Genomic DNA, 20,312 nt, shown 5'->3' on the forward strand with positions numbered 1-20,312 from the left:
ATCTCGATTGTCAGATCCTTGACAGGATTGCTTGTTCGAAAACCGAAGAGGCATCGCTCTCCGAATGTCGAGAGCCAGATTTCCTTGGATAAAGCTTGTCTGCAATCTTCACACGCAACATCAGCTTTCCAGATACCACATACCACTTTTTCAAAGTGCTTTGACAAAGTTAAAACACGTGAAGCTTGCAACTCCCATTACATTGTTACGACCAAGAAGGGTAAAGGAATAACATTACTACTTATTGTTAGGGAGACTCTTATATATGTCGACCTCTATCCTCCACGGATAGGCAAACTTGCAAAAATGCTCAACCCTTCCTTATATTTAAGAGGGCACTCCCAACGAAGCCTCTCGAAATACTCAGCTTTCTTCCCCCTAATAATACCTATGTAAACCAGCCACACCAAAGCAAGAGTATCTCATATCATCAGGGTCAAAAGCAAGAGTATCCCATATCATGCTTTTTCCCTGTCTTTTCCTTTGCCCTTGTTCTTACCTGCAAGACAAGGAGAAAGAGAGCAATCAGTCAGCACTTGGAATCAAGCTTCCAGTCAGGAACTGACTGCCTGGAACCCTTTGCCTAATTACTTACTTGGCATTGCTCTCGAGTACTCATCTTTAACATCTTATGCTTCCAGAAAAGATACCATATCTACCTGAGGAACAGATAGGGCAAGTGAGAAGGATACCATATCTGCCGATTCATCTATTACTTCGTCAACAGCAAAAGTATCCCATATCATCAAGGTCGAACGTACTATTGATTTGATGGACTTGTTTTGACCCTCAAATTCTTGAGTCGGCCTTATACTCTGGAGGAAACCAGAAAACCCTCCAGCCTAGTCCAAGAATAAGCCTGTGGAAAGTTACTTCTTCAAAAGCAAAAATATCTAATATCATCTCTTCTTCATTTGCTTCCCCTTATCCTTGTTGCTGTTTACGACACAATGAGAAGGAGAACAATCATCCGGAAGCTGATGTTGAACCTCCGATCCAGGTTGCTTGCTTGGAAGTCTGATTGCTTACCTTGTCTGTTACCTCCTTCGGAAAATCTCCTAGCTCGGCGACTTGGGGGACTCCTACTATAGGGGTTTGTATCGCACTTGACCAAGCTCGAAACTACAAGTACGCTTCAAGTGAAATTGATACATTACCTTATGCATCTTTATCGGTTAAAGATAACACCCTTGGATGGAGGAAAAGTACTTCCAGAGAAAATGCCACATCTACATATAAGACAGATAAGGCAAGTGAAAATGATACCACACTTCGGTACTTAGAAGTTTCATGATTACTCAATGGCTTGGATCTTGCAAGTCCCCAACCGAGGAGCTTCCCTTACTCGGGAACTTAGGAGAGCACTGTTTGTACCATACTTGACCAATCCCAAAACTACTGAGCATCGGTCAACGTTATACCATCAAGGACCCAGAAGAGTTTCCTTCCAACTAGGAGGCCAATCATAGCGCGACACGTGTCAACATCAGAAGCCAATCACAACACGACATGTGTCAATGTCATAATGAAACTAGAAACTCTCTTCTATAAATAGAGATCATTCTCTCACAATATTTCCTAATGTCATTTATACTAAATCATTCACTAGTACTCACAAAAGGAGAGCTTGAACCTATGTACTTGTGTAAACCCTTCACAATTAATGAGAACTCTTCTACTCCGTGGACATAGCCAATCTGGGTGAACCACGTACATCTTGTGTTTGCTTCCCTGTCTATATCCATTTACATACTTATCCACACTAGTGACCGGAGCAATCTAGCGAAGGTCACAAACTTAACACTTTCTGTTGTACCAAAGTCCTCGCTAATTTTGTGCATCAACAATATCTATTTCATTATAATTTTAGAAACTTGTCCTTGGATCTCAGTGGCACTCTTAGGTTCATTCATCGTAGCCATCTACGTCAACCATCATCATTTATCACAGTTCACAGATACATAATATAATCTTTTGGTGCGCAACTTGAAAACTCACTCAACCTGTTAATCGACATCTAATTCAAATTATTCAATGATTCAATCACTAAAAGTCTGAAACAGGACCTACAACATTAACCTCGTAAGCAAGTGGTGATTTCTGGACTAGAAATAACAGAATTGAAATGATTCAATCACCAGTTTTAGATGTAACGTGAGAGTTGTGGATGTGAGTCTTGGAGCGTAGCGATTCAATCACCCTTCCAAATTAAAGAATTCAAATCACCTAATGCAAATGTGAGAGTTGCAGATGCGAGTCTCATAGCGCAGCGACCGCAAGAGTTGCAAATGCCTACAATTTTTATTTTAGAAGTAATAATCTTCAGACAACAATTTTCAAAAGCAGCATGTAGATTGCTTTTAAAAGTTGCTTAAAAAAAATGAAGTTGAGCCTTTAATTAAAATTTTCAATTTCTGCAATATCCTCATTAGTCTTTAAAATGACATTATTTATCCTTCTATACACATTTTCTCTCATGCAGAACAAAGTGAGGTGTCCTAAGCTCTCTCTACAGAACCCCCCACCCCTCGTACAAAAAAAAAAACTCACCACATATCACTACTCCAATCACCATCTCCACAATTAGCGAAGAAGAGCTTAGGGACGTGCTTTTCCATGGACTCCGGGCTCTATCTTTCTTTTATTTTTATTTCTATGTGTAACTAAGTTATTTTCTAAGGTTCATGATGAAGTCATGACATGAATATTTGTGAAGTACTTTGTTAATTATTATTCGATTATATGCCATGTTAGATTCTTAATCTTTGAGCATATTTTATTCCAGATTCGGATTTCTAATGACTGATCACCTTTAGGAATTTTGTATCTAGATATTTAGATAAATATATGAGGATGACCAATCAATTAGGTTTATTGGAATTAAGATTAAGAAGAGTTGACAAAACTAGTGAGGATGACCAATGTTGATGCACAAAATCAGTGGGGACTTTGGTACAACAGAAAGTGTCAAGTTTGTGACCTTCCCTAGTTCCTCCGGTCACTAGTGTGGATAAGTATACAAATGGATAGAGATAGAGAAGCAAACACAAGATGTACGTGCTTTACCCAGATTGGCTACGTCCACGGAGTAGAGGAGTTCTCATTAATTGTGAAGGATTTACACAAGTACATAGGTTCAAGCTCTCCTTTAGTGAGTACTAGTGAATGATTTAGTACAAATGACATTAGGAAATATTGTGAGAGAATGATCTCTATTTATAGAAGAAAGTTTCTAGTTTCATTCTGACATTGACACATGTCGTGTTGTGATTGGCTTCTGATGTTAACACGTGTCGCGCTATGATTGGCTTCTGATGTCGATATGTGTCGCGCTGTGATTGGCCTCCTGGTTTGAAGGAAACTCTTCTGGGTCCTTGACGGTATAACGTTGACCGGTGCTCAGTAGTTTCAGGATTGATCAAGTATGTAAACAGTGCTCCCTTAAGTTCCCGAGTGAGGGAAGCTCCTCGGCTGGGGACTTGCAAGATCCAAGCCATTGAGTAATCACAAAACTTCTAAGTACCGAAGTGTGGTATCATTTTCACTTGCCTTATCTGTCTCATATGTAGATGTGACATCTTCTCTGGAAGTACTTTTCCTCCATCTAGGGGTAGTATTTTTAAACGATGAAGATGCATAAGGTAATGTATCAATTTCACTTGAAGCTTACTTGTAGTTTCGGGCATGGTCAAGTGTGATACAAACCCTATAGTAGGAGTCCCCCAAGTCGCCGAGCTAGGAGATTTGCCGAATGAGGTAACAAAAAAGGTAAGCAATTAGACTTCCAAGCAAGCAACCTGGATCGGAGGTTCAACTTCAGCTTCCGGTTGATTGTTTTCCTTCTCATTGTGTCGTAAACAACAACAAGGATAAGGAGAAGCAAATGGAGAAGAGATGATATGAGATACTTTTGCTTTTGAAGAAGTAACTTTCCACAGGCTTATTCTTAAACTGGGCTGGAGGGTTTTCTAGTTTCCTCCAGAGTATAAGGCCGACTCAAGAATTTGAGGATCAAAACAAGTCCATCAAATCTAGAGTACGTTCGACCCTGATGATATGGGATACTTTTGTTGTTGACAAAGTAATGGATATATCGGCATGTGTTTTGTTACGCTTGTCTCCACATGCTTCCTTATATCCTTCTCACTTGCCCTATATGTTCCTTAGGCAGATGTGGTATCTCCTCTGGAAGCATAAGATGTTGAAGATGAGTATTTGAGAGCAATGCCAGGTAAGTAGTTAGGCAAGGGGTTCCAGGCTGTCAGTTCCTGATTGGAAGCTTGATACCAAGTGCTGACTGATTGGTCTTTTTCTCCTTGTCTTGCAGGTAAGAACAAGGCCAAAGGAAAAGACAGGGAAAAAACATGATATGGGATACTCTTGGTTTTAACCCTGATGATATGAGATACTCTTACTTTGGTGTGGCTTGTTTGCAGAGATATTATCGGGGGGAAAAGAAGCTGAGTATTTCCAGAGACTCTGCTGAGAGTGCCCTCTCGGATGTGAAGAAAAGTTGAGCATTTTTTTTTATTTACAGGTTTGCTTAGCTGTGGAGGATAAAGGTCGACATATAGAGGAATTGTCCCAACAGCAAATGGTAACGCTGTTCCTTTACCCTTCTCAGTCATAGCAATGTAGTGGGAGCTGCAAGATTCAAGTGTCTTGAAAGCTGATGTTGCGTGTGAAGATTGCAGACAAGCTTTATCCAAAGAAATCTAGCTTTCGAAGTTCGGAGAGCGGTGCCTCTTCGGTTTTCGAACAAACAATCCTATCGGGGATCTGGCTCTCGAGATTCGGAGAACGATGCTTCTTCGATTTTTGAGAAAGCAATCATGTTAGGAGTCTGGCTCTTAAGATTTGGAGAGCGGTGCCTCTTCGATTTTTGAGCAAGTAATCCTGTTGGGAGTATGGCTCTCGAGATTCGGAGAGATGTGCCTCTTCGATTTTTGAGCAAGTAATTCTATTGGGAGTCTGGCTCTTGAGATTCGGAGAGCGGTGCCTCTTCGATTTTTGAGCAAGTAATCCTATTGGGAGTCTGGCTCTCGAGATTTGGAGGGCAGTGCCTCTTTGATTTTTGAGCAAGTAATCTTATTGGGAGTCTGGCTTTCGAGATTCGGATAGCGGTGCCTCTTCAATTTTTTAGAAAACAATCTTGGTGAGAGTTTGGCTCTCGAGATTTGGGGAGCGGTGCATTTTCGATTTTTGAGCAAGTAATCAAGTTGGGATTGTTTTCTCGATGTGAGTAAAGGTTGGGTATTTTTGCTAGTTTGCCTTGCCACAGAGCATGGAAGTTGACACACACAGGGACTTTCCAGTTATCAAGCAGTGGTGCTGTTCCTTTACCCTTGTGGGTAATGGTAGGGTAGATGAACCTTTAAAATTTATGTGTCTAAACTTTGTTAGAGATCTTTGGCAAAGTTATCTGTGGTATCCGAGGAGCTGCTGTTGCGTGTGGAAAGTGGTGCCTCTTCGGATTCCGAAGAGTGGTGCCTCTTCTATTTTTGAACCAACAGCCCTGTTACCCTTTCTTTTATAAGGGCACCAATTGTGTGCAAGAAGTACACTCAGAGAGTTGTTGCTTATAGGAATTTTCCCCTTACTTCAGAGATTTATTGCACCTCATTTCTAAGAATGTCTGGCCCATCCGACCGTCGTTTTGACTTGAACTTTGGTAAGAGGCAGCCATGCCTTCTCAAGACAACATATGGCGCCCATCCTTTTTATCCCCTACTGGTTTTCTTACCGTTGGGGACTCTATGATGAAGAATGATATAACCACTGCGGTGGTGGCCATGAACCTTCTCACTCCCAAAGATAACAGACTACTTTCTAAATGGTCTGATGAGTTGGCTGTTAAGGATTCTCTGGCTCTCAGTGTTTAATGTGCAGGTTCTGTGTCTAATATGGCCCAACGCCTATTTGCTCGAACCTGCCGAGTTGAATCATTGGCGGCTGAAGTGATAAGCCTCAAATAGGAGATCAGAGGGCACAAGCATGAGAATAAACAGTTGCACAGGCTCGCACATGACTATGCTACAAATATGAAGAGGAAGCTCGACCAGCTGTAGGAATCTGATGGTCAGATTTTACTTGATCATCAGAGGTTTGTGGGTTTGTTCTAAAGGCATTTATTGCCTTCATCTTCTAGGCCTGTACCGTGTAATGAAGATCCAAATGATCAACCTTCGGTGCCTCCTCCTTCTGGGGTTCTGCCTAATACTGAGGCTCCGAATAATCATCCTCTAGTGCCTCCTCTTTCTGGGGCTTTTCTGACTGCTAAGACTTCTCCTGAGCAACCTTTGTGAAGGCTCTCTCTTGTTTGTTTATTTTGATTCATGTATATGTACATATTTGTAACTTATCGGAGATATCAATAAACAAGCTTTGCTTCATTTTAACGTATTGTGTTAAATACACCAAGGCCTTCTTCACTAAGTTATTTGAATTTTTCCTTTTGTTGAAGCTTGTATGTTCAAGCTTTGTGAGTGAAGCATGTAGGTTGAGGTAGTGCTCCCTTAATTTCCTAAGTGAGAAAAACTTCTCGGTTGGAGACTTGAAAAAATCCAAGTCACTGAGTAGTCGTGAGACTTCCGAGTATCAAGGTGCAGTAGCATATGGTAGGAGTCCCCCAAGTCTCCGGTTGAGGGAGTTGACGAAGGAGGTGTCTTGCTAGTAGCCAAGTTTCCAAAGTAACAAAACTTCACCATTTTCCTTTCTAAGTGGTAGCCCAAAACTCCTCCTTCATATATATTTGTTATGAAAGTTGTTAGGCCCAAAAAAGATGAGGCCTAGGCAATTTTTTTTTTCTTTTGAATTTTCGATTTTTTTTTAATTTTCAAATTTTCGAATTTCCAAATTTCTGAATTTTCGAATTTCCGAATTTTTTAATTTTCGAATTTTCGAAAAAAAAAATTAAATAAATACATACATATATATATATATATATATATTAAGCTTTATAGGTGAAACTTTGTAGGTGAAGCTTTGTTGGGTACCATGAATTGATTTTGCTTCACACTATCTTGCTTCACACTATCTTGATCAAGAAAGTGTGAAGCTTTTGTGTTGAAGCTTTTGTAGGTGAAGCTTTTGTGGTGGGTGAAGCTTTTGTGGGTGAAGCTTTTTGTGGGTGAAGCTTTTGTGGTGAGGGAAGCTTTTATGGGTGAAGCTTTTGTGGGTTAAGCTTTTGTTGGTGAAGCTTTTATGGATGAAGCTTTTGTGGGTGAAGCTTTTGTGGTGGGTGAAGCTTTTGTCGGTGAAGCTTTTAGGGTTGAAGCTTTTGTAGGTGAAGCTATTGTGGGTGGGTGAAGCTTTTGTGGTGGGTGAAGCTTTTGTGGGTGAAGCTTTTGTAGGTGGGTGAAGCTTTTGTGGTGGGTGAAGCTTTTGTGGGTGAAGCTTTTGTTGGTGAAGCTTTTATGGGTGAAGCTTTTGTTGGTGAAGCTTTTATGGGTGAAGCTTTTGTGGTGGATGAAGCTTTTGTGGGTGAAGCTTTTATGGGTGAAGCTTTTGTTGGTGAAGCTTTTATGGGTGAAGCTTTTGTGGTGGATGAAGCTTTTGTGGGTGAAGCTTTTATGGGTGAAGCTTTTGTGGTGGATGAAGCTTTTGTGGATGAAGCTTTTGTTGGTGAAGCTTTTATGGGTGAAGCTTTTGTAGGTGAAGCTATTGTGGGTGAAGCTTTTGTAGGTGAAGCTTTGGTGGTGAAGCTTTGGTGTTGAAGCTTTGAGGTTGAAGCTTTATTGGGTACCATGAATTGATTTTACTTCACACTATCTTGATCAAGATAGTGTGAAGCTTTTGAGAATTTGTAGTTGTCCTCCATTGATGAAGCTTTTGTGGATTTCCCTTTTCTTTTTTTTCTGTTTTTTTGGGAAATTAGAAATTTGAAAATGTGGGAGAGACAACATATACAAATTTTGCTTCCACATTGTTGAGCAAGAGATTGTGATGCAAGCCACACTTTGTAGTAGTCGAAGGTTTGGATAAACCATATAAATTGAATTTGCTTCAAACAATCTTGAATTTGCTTCGAAGGTTTGAGAATTGTAGTTGCCCTCAATTGATGAACCTCTTGTTGGCATCATAAATTGGTTTTGCTTTACACTGTCTTGATCAAGAGTGTGTGAAGCTTTTGAGAATTGTGGTTGAACTTTTTTGATGAAGCTTTTGTTGGCACCATAAATTGGTTTTGCTTCACACTGTCTTGATCAAGAGTGTGTGAAGCTTTTGAGAATTGTGGTTGCCCTCCATTGATGAAGCTCTTATTGGCACCATAAATTGGTTTTTCTTCACACTGTCTTGATCAAGAGTGTGTGAAGCTTTTGAGAATTGTGGTTGAACTCCTTTGATGAAGCTCTTGTTTGCACCATAAATTGGTTTTGCTTCACACTGTCTTGATCAAGAGTGTGTGAAGCTTTTGAGAATTATGGTTGAACTCCTCTGATGAAGCTTTTATTGGCATCATAAATTGGTTTGGCTTCACACTGTCTTGGTCAAGAGTATGTGAAGCTTTCTACGAGTTGTAGTGTTTGCATTGTCACAAAGGGGAAATGTCTGAAGTAGATGCAAGAGGGCTGAATAGCTTGATCTTCGTATGCCATGCACTGAAGTTATTGTTGGCTTGCAATAAGACTTTGTTGGTGACTATAACTCTTGTTGGGCATAAGTGCTTGATGCGAAATATATAAGCACATAAATTGAACCCTCTTTTTATCAAATGTAGTAAAATATGTAAGTAAGGATCGTTCTGGACCGGGGATTAGGAGGGATTGCTAAACACTTGAAAACTGACTTAGAAACGTAAATACAAAGTTTAAAACACTAAATTAGACTCAAAGAATGTAAAACTAAAGTTTGAAACACAAACCAAAAGACTCAAAATAGCAAACAAACACTCAAAACTGCCTTAAAAACACTTTCTGGGCAATTTTGAACACAAACACAAATTTGGACGAAATTGGGTTACAACTTGAATCAAAACACTTAAAAACACAAACTAAATGGATTTCTAACTAATCTAACACTTTAAAATAAAGGGGGATTTGATTTTGACGAAATTGAAAACAAGACAAAACTTTGTAATTAAAACAAATTGTAGAACGAATTTGAATGAAACTTATGGATGGAAGGCTAGCTAGGAGGTTCTTCTCCACACATGTCACACTTGCATACAAAACGATTTCCAATTGCTTTTCAATAAACCATGAATTCTTAACGCCCCAGATTAACCGTGAATTGCACTAATTAACCCTCAGATTTTCCTAAAGTTATTGAATTGGATGATTGCATATGACAATCCAAAGTATTCCCCACAAGTTCCCTACATGAATTGCATAATAGAGATACAAGCAAGAATCATTAAATTCTATGAAAATCATAAACATTGACGAGGCACTTGTTACTATGAATTGCATGAAACTTATGCCAAGAATTTACTTAACGCGATTGTGATTAACAACCTTTACTACTTGTGAATATAAGTTCATAACGATTAGGTGAAACTCCCTTATATCCTAGCATTAGATTTATGCATGAAAATTAAGCGTGCACTCTCAACCAACACACACAAATCAGTTTTAATTCATATAGATAATTAAATTGAATTCACAACTTATGAAACACAATTAGAAGTAATCAAATCATATTGCAAGCATAAACATGGTTTCGAATTCCCCCTTAGCCAAAGGGGGTTTAATTCCTCATACTTACAAAACAAAGAGTATTGAATTTAAACATTGAAAACAAAGGAAAGAAAACACCTAAAACGTTCCAGCAATCCTAACTTAAATGGCATGCACGTCCAAGGTTTCTCCTCCTTCCTCTTTGCTACGGCACAAGGTTTTGGGGACAGGTTTGGATGATATTTGTATGGAGGAATGGATGGGAGATGGTATGGTGGTGTTTAGGATGGATGGGGGGTGTGGCAAAAGAGAGAAAGATGGCTGAAAATGTGTTTGTGATGTAGTGTATGAATGTGTAGATGGGTTTGGCTAAAAGAATGGATGGAGAATGGGTGGTGTGGCTGATTGTGTTTTTGATGTTGTGTAGTGTTCTTCCCTTCACTCCCTATTTATAGAAGCTCCAAAGCAAAGAATCACTCAAGTGGCTTCAATAAACAATACAAACAAAGACCAAAATGATGCAAAAACAGCTAGTTTACATGCTCTTTTATCATTGTGTCTTGCCTTTAACAAAAGGCAATCATTCCTCTCTTGCTAATTCAACTCCTTTGTAGCTGTCCATGTGCCTTCATTCTTCAATTTCTGATGCATTTGCCTTGTATTCCATCCCTTTTCCACATGTACTAGCTGTTAGACAACTTTCACACACATGTTTTGCATCATTTCATCTTGCAAACATCAACTTTCGGCCACTTTACACCTCTACACACATGTTATGCATCATTTCAGCTTGCAATTATGTTTGTAGTTGCTGAAAATGTGAATACAACTTGTAAAGCAATCCAACAAATGGCATCTTTCACTTCTTTTCCTTTCAAATTGTTCCTTAAGTGTATGTATCTGCACACTTCCACACTTCAACTTCATTATTCAGATTTTTGCATGTGTTGAAACCCTTTTTAAAACACCAAAAATGTCTATCCCACTTGCTCCATATGCATGCAATCCATTTTGGCCCAAAATTGCTCCAAATTGCACCAAAATGCACTTTCTTTCCAACTTTGTTATTAGGACCTACAAACACACGAAAATAGCTTAAAACACTCTTATAAGCAATAACTAACTAAGTAAATGCAAGAAAACATGTTAACTAAGTCGCATAAATATGCTCCTATCAAATTCCCCCACACTTAGCTTTTGCTAGTCCTCGAGCAAAATGAAACAAACAAACAAAACAAAGTAAACAAAACACATTCTAATCCTTCCAACATTTGCCTCAGGGATTTCCAATGCACATGACATGTTAAAAATCATTATTCCCACAGATTTTAGTTATCTTCACACTTGAGCAAATAATTAATCACAGTCACCACTTACTAGTTCACATTTAACCAATTAAAATGATGTTTTGAATGTAGTAACATGCCTTAGAGAATTTGCTCAATTCCTTACAAGATACTCTCTATTTTTCACACATTTTCTGACTACACACCCTACACTAGTTATATGTGAGAAGATTGATGTAAACATGAAAACGAACACTCACATATATGTGTTACAAAGAAAGCAATTTCTGGAGTTATTAAGCATGTTTAGATATGATCTCATGAATGGAATGCTACTACTTAGATGCGAGAACCAGTGACACCATATGCTCATATCAATTTCAAACTCCACAAATTGAAACACACAACACTCAAGATTGAAGTCAAGGGTTGTAACAGGGCTTGGGGGTAATGGCTAACAAAGAAAGGATAGGAATAACAAACGTTCTTAAAGCGATAGCAAGCAAAGTAATGGAATTGACACTTGGAATTTACTTTAGAATGCAAAAATCAACATTTAAACACAAAGGGAAGATTCATGCAACACTTAGGGTCGAATTCAATGCTTTGGACCCTTTCTTCAACAAACAACACTTTAGAGCTCTTTCACATAAAATTTTCAACTCTTTTCACAAATTTTCTTCTTTTCATTCTATTTTCCACGAATTTTTCTTTTTCTTTTCCTTTTCTACCCGTGCCTTATGAAGGACTTTGGCATACACACACACAAGAATCACTTCCCCCACACTTGTTTTTCTGCAAGAGTTCAACAAAAGGAATTCCTTCTAAATTATGCTTTACTATGCTTCAAGAACAAGGGTATGGATGGTCCTAATCTAGGCTAGGAGAGGATAGTGTGGGTAACAAAGAACATAGGCAACACAAGGCTCAACAGGGTTAAACTTAAACACATAATGAACGGGATAGGCTTTTTGGCTCTTGGCTCACTAAACAACTTCATCTTGAATATGTGTTATGCAAATCAATAACATGCTTTGAATGAAATAGGCATGAGTTCTAGCATTTGGAACTAAATGATGAAACGCCTTCTAAGGAGCAACCAAGCAAAGAATAATGAGATCATGCAACGACTTTAGAAAACAATGATGCACAGTTTATTAACTCTCCAAATAAACGTTTAGGCTCAAGTCTCACAGGGTTGTAGCGTACATTTGAGTTCCTTCTTTCAAGCATGTTACAAAACTGATTTTTCCTTTATGATTGCATGTGAATTTATAAATTATAACCACAACCAAGCATACACCAAAGAGTAAATCAAATTTTCATCCTTGTTTATAACTCTCTTTAACATTCATGTAATTAAAAACCAAATCCTCATCATTGTGTTGGAAGGTACCCTAAGACATAAATAAACATACAAAAACAACTCTTTTTGGGTTTTTCAAAACAATTTTTCAAATTTTTAAGAGATTTTCGGATTTTTATGTCAAAACACACTGAAACACTCCAAAACAGCTTAAAATCACTTAAAATAGCAAGGAACAACACTAGAAGTAATGAGTGATAAACTCCTACGAATTTCATGCAGAACAACTTGGTTACCCCCCCCCCCCCACACTTAAATCAAACATTGTCCTCAATGTTTCAAGCATAAACTCACACAAAAACAAGCAAACAAACAAATAACGAATAAACATGACAAATATGGCAAAGCAAAAACCAGATAGAGTAGAGTTTAAGAACACAAATCTGGTTTTGGAGATAGATGATCTTGTTGACTTTCCACAGCTTTGATCTCGAACTGGTTTGGAATTCTGAGCGAGAGTTGCACAGTCTGCATTCTTCTCTGCTTGTTTGTTCTGCATGGTAGGTAGGCACGAGGTAAAGGTGGTGGTTTGTTTCTTTCTTCAATCGTTCCAAGTGCCCACCTCTTGCTTTCTTTCTCCTTGTCCCTAGTTGAGGATGAATCAGCACGTTGTCTCCACATGCTTCGAGGTATCATTTTCACTTCCCTTATTTGTTCCCCAGGCAGATGTGGTAGACGAAGAGGAAGACGAGTACTCGAGAGCAAGGCTAGATAAGCAATCAGGAAGGGGTTCCAGGTAGTTGGTTCCAGATCGGAAGATTGATAGCAAGTGCTGGCTGGTTGCTCTCTTTCTCCTTGTCCCAAAACAACGACAAGGAGAATCACAGGGAGAAAGCATGATATGAGATACTCTTGCTTTCAACCTTCATGATATGAAATACTTTTTCTTTGGATGAGTTGTTTGCAGGGGTACCCCAAGGAATAAGGAACACTGAGTGACTCGAGAGGGTTTGTTGGAAAGGCATTCTCGGAGAAGAAGAAAGGTTATGTATGTCTGCCTTGCAATGGAGGGTGAAGGGTGACATTTATAGGAATTAATAACCGGTACTATTCTTTTACTCTTGTCAGCAACCGTTGGATGATTTAATAGTAAACTTCACGTGCTTTCTACTTCACAAGAGATCTTCGACAGATTGCCCGTAATTTTCGCAAAGCTGACTGTGCATGTGACAGGCGTTGACACATCTGGAAAAACAAGTGCCTCTTCGATATCTGGAAACGGCACTTCGACAAACTACCTGTGATTTCTGCAAAGCTGACTCTGCATGTGACAGATGTTGACACGTCTGGAAAAGCGCTTCGACAAACTGCCCGTGATTTTCGCAAAGTTGACTCTGCATGTGACAGATGTTGACACGTCTCGAGAAGCAGATGGTTGGAATCGGCGCTTCGACAACTGCCCGTGATTTCTGCAAAGCTTACTCTGCATGTGACAGATGTTGACACGTCTCGAGAAGCAGATGGTTGGAATCGGCGCTTCGACAACTGCCCGTGATTTCTGCAAAGCTTACTCTGCATGTGATAGATGCTGACACGTCTGGAAAAGCAGATGCCTCTCCGATATCTGGAATTGCCTCTTCGATCTCTGAAATCCCGTCGAGTGCAAAGGTTGCATGTGACAAGTGCGAACAAATCTGGAAAAGAAGATTGGCCGTGGTTTCTAAGCAAGCCCAGCTTTTGAGAAAGCTAGCGCCTCTTTGATTTTTGAGTTGGCCTCTTCAATTTCTGAGCTCGCCTCTTCAATCTTTGAAATCCCATCGAGTGCTAATTTTTATAGAGGTACGCCGGACGTTCAAAGTACACTTGAATATCTGCTTGTAGAAACTCCATTCTTGCACTTCTACGATCTTGACTTGTCCGACCTCTTCTTTCTTTAACACCTCTGAAAATGTCTGGCCCCTCCGACCATCATTTAGACTTGAACCTGGGTGAAGAGGCAGTCCCGCCTTCTCCAGACAACATATGGCGCCCATCCTTCATATCCCCTACTGGTCCCCTTACAGTTGGGGATTCGGTGATGAAGAATGATATGACAGCTACAGTGGTGGCTCGGAACCTTGTCACTCCTAAAGATAATAGACTGCTTTCCAGACGGTCTGATGAGTTGGCTGTTAAGGAGTCTCTGGCTCTTAGTGTGCAGTGTGCAGGTTTCGTGTCTAATATGGCCCAACGCCTATTTGCCCGAACCCGTCAAGTTGAATCATTGGCAGCTGAAGTGATGAGTCTCAAGCAAGAGATTAGAGGGCTCAACCATGAGAATAAACAGTTGCACAGGCCCGCACATAACTATGCTACAAACATGAAGAGGAGGATTGACCAGATGCAGGAATCTGATGGTCAGATTTTACTTGATCATCAGAGGTTTGTGGGTTTGTTCCAACAGCATTTGCCTTCGTCTTCTGGGGCTGTACCGTGTACTGAAGCTCCAAATGATCAACCTTTGATGCCTCCTCCTTCTGGGGCTCCGCCGACTGCTGAGGCTCCGCCGACTATTGAGACTTCTCCTAAGCAGCCTTTGTGAAGGCTCACTCTTGTATTTATCTGCTTAATGTTCCTTTCTTTTTTATGAATGTAAAAATACCTTGCATAACTGTCAGTGTTTCAAAAATAAACCCACACTAAAAACAATTAAACAAGCAACAAATAAAAATGACAATCATGGCAAAATAAAACTACAGAAAAGGGAAGGTTTTTAGAAACGCAAAACTGATTGTGGGGCAATTAAAAAATCTTCCTTATTTGAATACATGGGTTGCCTCCCAATAAGCGTTTGCTTTAACGTCTTGCAGCCGGACGATACCTCCAGTTAAGCTTGAATAGGACCCACGGTATGGAGGGGTATGTCTTCCACGGCATGCTCCTCAAAATACTCATACATTGGCTCTCTGAATGGAAGGGAACTGTAATCCTTCCTGATTGGGGCATTGAGCATCCTAAAGTCAATGTATTCATTCCCACCAGCTCGGATTCGATTGGGGACCTGCACCATACAAGGTAACAACTTGTTAGTTGAAATGGGAATCGAAATTGAACTAGGTGGCTTACCAATGTGTTGCAATGAAGTGGCAGCACTGTCAACAGATTTTCCAAATGTGCTTTCGGCCAAATTATGCATTTGGAGGTCAGTGGTGTGTTCTTTGTGCTCCACTCCAATTCCCTCTTCGTTGGTGGTTGGAAATTCATCATTCTTGGTTGGTGCTGAAGGTTCTTGCCCTATATCTTTAATTACATCAATGGCAAAACAAGAACGAACATCAGTAAGATTCACATTAGATTCAGGAATTTTAAAGTGAATCATATCACCACCAAATGCCATTGTTAATGCTCCCTTAGCCACATCAATCTTGGTTTGAGTTGTTTTCATGAAAGGTCGTCCAAGCAAGATTGATGATGGTGGAGAGTGGGCTGCATCCTCCATGTCAAGCACATAGAAATCTGCAGGAAAAATTAAGTGGTCTACCTGCACCAACACATCTTCCAAAACTCCTTTCGGGTAGGCATTAGATCTATTGGCTAGTTGAATAACAACACCATCATGTTTAAGCTCTCCTAGATTCATAGATGCATAAATAGAATATGGCATGACATTAATTGATGCACCTAGATCTAGCATAGCATGTTCAAACCTTGTATTACCAATTACACAAGGAATTGTGAAACTACCCGGATCTTTGCATTTGGGTGGCAGCTTTCTTTGTAACATTGCAGAGACATTCTCGCTTACATGTACCACTTATTTCTCCCGAATACGTTTCCTTGTTGTACAAAGCTTCTTAAAAAACTTGGCATACTTCAAGATTTGCTTTATAGCATCAAGGAGTGGGATATTGACATGCACCTTTCTAAACGTCTCCAGAACATCTTTTTCCTCCTCTTCGTTCTTGGCTTGCAAAAATCTGCTAGGAAAGGGTACATTGGGTGGAATATGGTTAGTATTAACCAAAATTGGAACTTCCTTACCTTTGTTGGCCGAATTGGATGGTTTAGGAGCATTTGGGGCCTGCAACAAAGGTGTTTCCACCCTTTCCGTGGGGGTGCTTTGTTCCTTCTCTTCAATTATCAACTCTTCAACCTCATTGGAACGTGATTTGAAAGGTTGGGGATCAGATCCAACTTGTTTTCCACTTCGCAAACTCATGGCTTTGGCAGATTCGAATCCTCCCTTTGGGTTGACAACGGTTGAACTAGGCAACTTACCTTGCTCTCTGAATTGTCCTACAAACTCCGCAATCTGCCCAATTTGCTTCTCCATTTGGTCCACCCTTTTGTCTTGGTTTTGCATTGCATTGGCTTGATTTTCTTGCCCCTGAGACAAATTGGTGAGTAACTTAAGAAGTGTCTCATTATCTAAAGATGTACCTGAGGTGTTTTGGGCAGGTTGTTGTGGGGCTTGTGTTGGTGCGTATTGCTTGGTATAGAAGCCTGGAGGTTGCTGCCTAAAGCCTCCTTGTTGTTGGGGTTGTTGGGGCTCCCTCCACTTGAAATTTGGATGGTTTCTCCAACCTGGATTGTATGTATTAAAATATGGATCGTTCCTTGGCTGGTTGTGGCCTTGAAATTCAATTGCATTGGTGCTTTCCCATCCACCATTTTCAATCAATTAAGGGCACTTTTCAAAGGCATGTCCTTGGATAGAACACACACCACATACACTTGGTTCTTTCATCCTCATTCTTTCAGCCATCTGAGACACAATGGAAGTAAGGTTAGCTAACTGTGATTGAATGTCGGATGTGGAACTTACCTCATTCACTTGCTGTCGTGGGGTGTCTATTTGACCAACGCCTTCATATTGTTGAGCATTCAATGCTCGGTTAGCAATTAAGGTCTTGGCAGCCATAGGTGTTTTGTCCACCAAAGCTCCTCCCACTGAGGCGTCTAGCATTTGGCGTTCAATTGGTAGAAGCCCTTCGTAGAAATATTGAAGAAGAAGCTCCTCCTTCATCTGGTGCTGTGGACATGAAGCAACAAGGGTTTTAAAACTCTCATAGTAAGTGGGAAAGGATTCACCTTGGTTTTGCTGAATGCCACTAATCTTTTTGCGTAGTAGAATGACTCGAGAGGTTGGGAAAAACTTCTCCAAAAATGCCCGTTTCATACTCTCCCATGATGTGATAGTTCCGGGGGCTAGCTTATACAACCAATCTTTAGCCTTTTCTAGGAGAGAAAAGGGAAAAGCCTTCATTTTCAGAATGCTCCCATCAACATTCACATGGGTCATGCTCGAACAAACAACCTCGAACTCCTCCAAGTGTTTATTAGGATCTTCTATGGACATCCCGTGGAACTTAGGGATGTGATGCAACAAACTTGATTTCAATTCGAACTCGTCTGTCTTCCCTAGGGCTGCCAGGGGGTATTGGATGTATAGGGGAGCGGCATTGTCCAATCCCGAAGCAGAAAGCTCCTTGATTGTTCGATTATCCGCTGCCATGTTGGGATCTTCCTCCTCTTTTTCAAGTGGATGTTCTTCCAACTCAGGTTCAGGAATAGGTGGGTTACGATCTTGCTGATTCCTATTCCTTCTCAAAGTCCTTTCAAAATCGTTGTCAAAGTCCAAGATATGCTCACGAATCGGATGAGAACTCCGAGTCATAAACTAGTACCTAAAATAAGAGAACAACAAGGTCAGTAACTAGTCAAAACACACGGAAATAAACAAAAATAAATAACAAGGGATTAGCAAAGTTGCTAATCCCCGGCAACGGCGCAAAAAATTTGATGCGAAATATATAAGCACACAAATTAAACCCTCTTTTTATCAAATGTAGTAAAGTATGCAAGTAGGGATCGTTCTGGACCGGGGATTAGGAGGGATTGCTAAACACTTGAAAACTGACTTAGAAACGTAAAAACAAAGTTTAAAACACTAAATTAGACTCAAAGAATGTAAAACTAAAGTTTGAAACACAAACCAAAAGAATCAAAACAGCAAACAAACACTCAAAACTGCCTTAAAAACACTTTCTGGGCAGTTTTTAACACAAACACAAATTTGGACGAAATTGGGTTACAACTTGAATCAAAACACTTAAAAACACAAACTAAATGGATTTCTAACTAATCTAACACTTTAAAATAAATGGGGATTTGATTTTGACGAAATTGAAAACAAGACAAAACTTTGTAATTAAAACATATTGTAGAACGAATTTGAATGAAACTTATGGATGGAAGGCTAGCTAGGAGGTTCTTCTCCACACATGTCCCACTTGCATACAAAACGATTTCCAATTGCTTTTCAATAAACCATGAATTCTTAACGCTCCAGATTAACCGTGAATTGCACTAATTAACCCTCAGATTTTCCTAAAGTTATTGAATTGGATGATTGCATACGACAACCCAAAGTATTCCCCACAAGTTCCCTACATGAATTGCATAATAGAGATACAAGCAAGAATCATTAAATTCTATGAAAATCATAAGCATTGACGAGGCACTTGTTACTATGAATTGCATGAAACTTATGCCAAGAATTTACTTAACGCGATTGTGATTAACAACCTTTACTACTTGTGAATATAAGTTCATAACGATTAGGTGAAACTCCCTTATATCCTAGCATTAGATTTATGCATGAAAATTAAGCGTGCACTCTCAACCAACACACACAAATCAGTTTTAATTCATATAGATAAGTAAATTGAATTCACAACTTATGAAACACAATTAGAAGTAATCAAATCATATTGCAAGCATAAACATGGTTTCGAATTCCCCCCTAGCCAAAGGGGGGTTTAGTTCCTCATACTTACAAAACAAAGAGTATTGAATTTAAACATTGAAAACAAAGGAAAGAAAACACCTAAAACGTTCCAGCAATCCTAACTTGAATGGCATGCACGTCCAAGGCTTCTCTTCCTTCCTCTTTGATGCGGCACAAGGTTTTGGGGACAGGTTTGGATGGTATTTGTATGAAGGAATGGATGGGAGATGGTATGGTGGTGTTTAGGATAGATGGGGGGTGTGGCAAAAGAGAGAAAGATGGCTGAAAATGTGTTTGTGATGTAGTGTATGAATGTGTAGATGGGTTTGGCTAAAAGAATGGATGGAGAATGGGTGGTGTGGCTGATTGTGTTTTTTATGTTGTGTAGTGTTCTTCCCTTCACTCCCTATTTATAGAAGCTCCAAAGCAAAGAATCACTCAAGTGGCTTCAATAAACAATACAAACAAAGACCAAAATGATGCAAAAACAGCTAGTTTACATGCTCTTTTATCATTGTGTCTTGCCTTTAACAAAAGGCAATCATTCCTCTCTTGCTAATTCAACTCCTTTGTAGCTGTCCATGTGCCTTCATTCTTCAATTTCTGATGCATTTGCCTTGTATTCCATCCCTTTTCCACATGTACTAGCTGTTAGACAACTTTCACACACATGTTTTACATCATTTCATCTTGCAAACATCAACTTTCGGCCACTTTACACCTCTACACACATGCTATGCATCATTTCAGCTTGCAATTATGTTTGTAGTTGCTGAAAATGTGAATACAACTTGTAAAGCAATCCAACAAATGACATCTTTCACTTCTTTTCCTTTCAAATTGTTCCTTAAGTGTATGTATCTGCACACTTCCACACTTCAACTTCATTATTCAGATTTTTGCATATGTTGAAACCCTTTTTAAAACATCAAAAACGTCTATCCCACTTGCTCCATATGCATGCAATCCATTTTGGCCCAAAATTGCTCCAAATTGCACCAAAATGCACTTTCTTTCCAACTTTGTTATTAGGACCTACAAACACACGAAAATAGCTTAAAACACTCTTATAAGCAATAACTAACTAAGTAAATGCAAGAAAACATGTTAACTAAGTCGCATAAATATGCTCCTATCAGTGCTCCCCTAGTTAAGTTGTTAAGCTTGAGGGTTTTTTATTATTTGTGAATGCTAGGAGTTCACATGTACAAGTTGTACCACTCGTCTTCTGGTATGTGGAATGAATGATGAGTTGCTTTCATCCCTTGGTTGGTGGTACGAAGGTGAGTTCCTTCATCACCTTTCATCAAATTTCGTCACCTAGTTGGTGGCAC

General features: G+C 39.6%; 1 long non-coding RNA gene across 1 annotated transcript; it reads right to left on the reverse strand.

Annotated features, from left to right (window-relative positions):
* Positions 1 to 9,557: 9,557 nt before the first annotated feature.
* Positions 9,558 to 20,108, reverse strand: LOC126608480 (uncharacterized). Its single transcript, XR_007617881.1, has 2 exons — positions 19,700 to 20,108; positions 9,558 to 10,377 (listed from the first exon to the last, which is right to left on the reverse strand). It is a non-coding gene; the product is annotated as an uncharacterized LOC126608480 (long non-coding RNA).
* Positions 20,109 to 20,312: the final 204 nt, after the last annotated feature.

Source organism: Malus sylvestris, chromosome 16 (genome assembly GCF_916048215.2).
Source record: "Malus sylvestris chromosome 16, drMalSylv7.2, whole genome shotgun sequence".
NCBI lineage: Eukaryota > Viridiplantae > Streptophyta > Magnoliopsida > Rosales > Rosaceae > Malus > Malus sylvestris.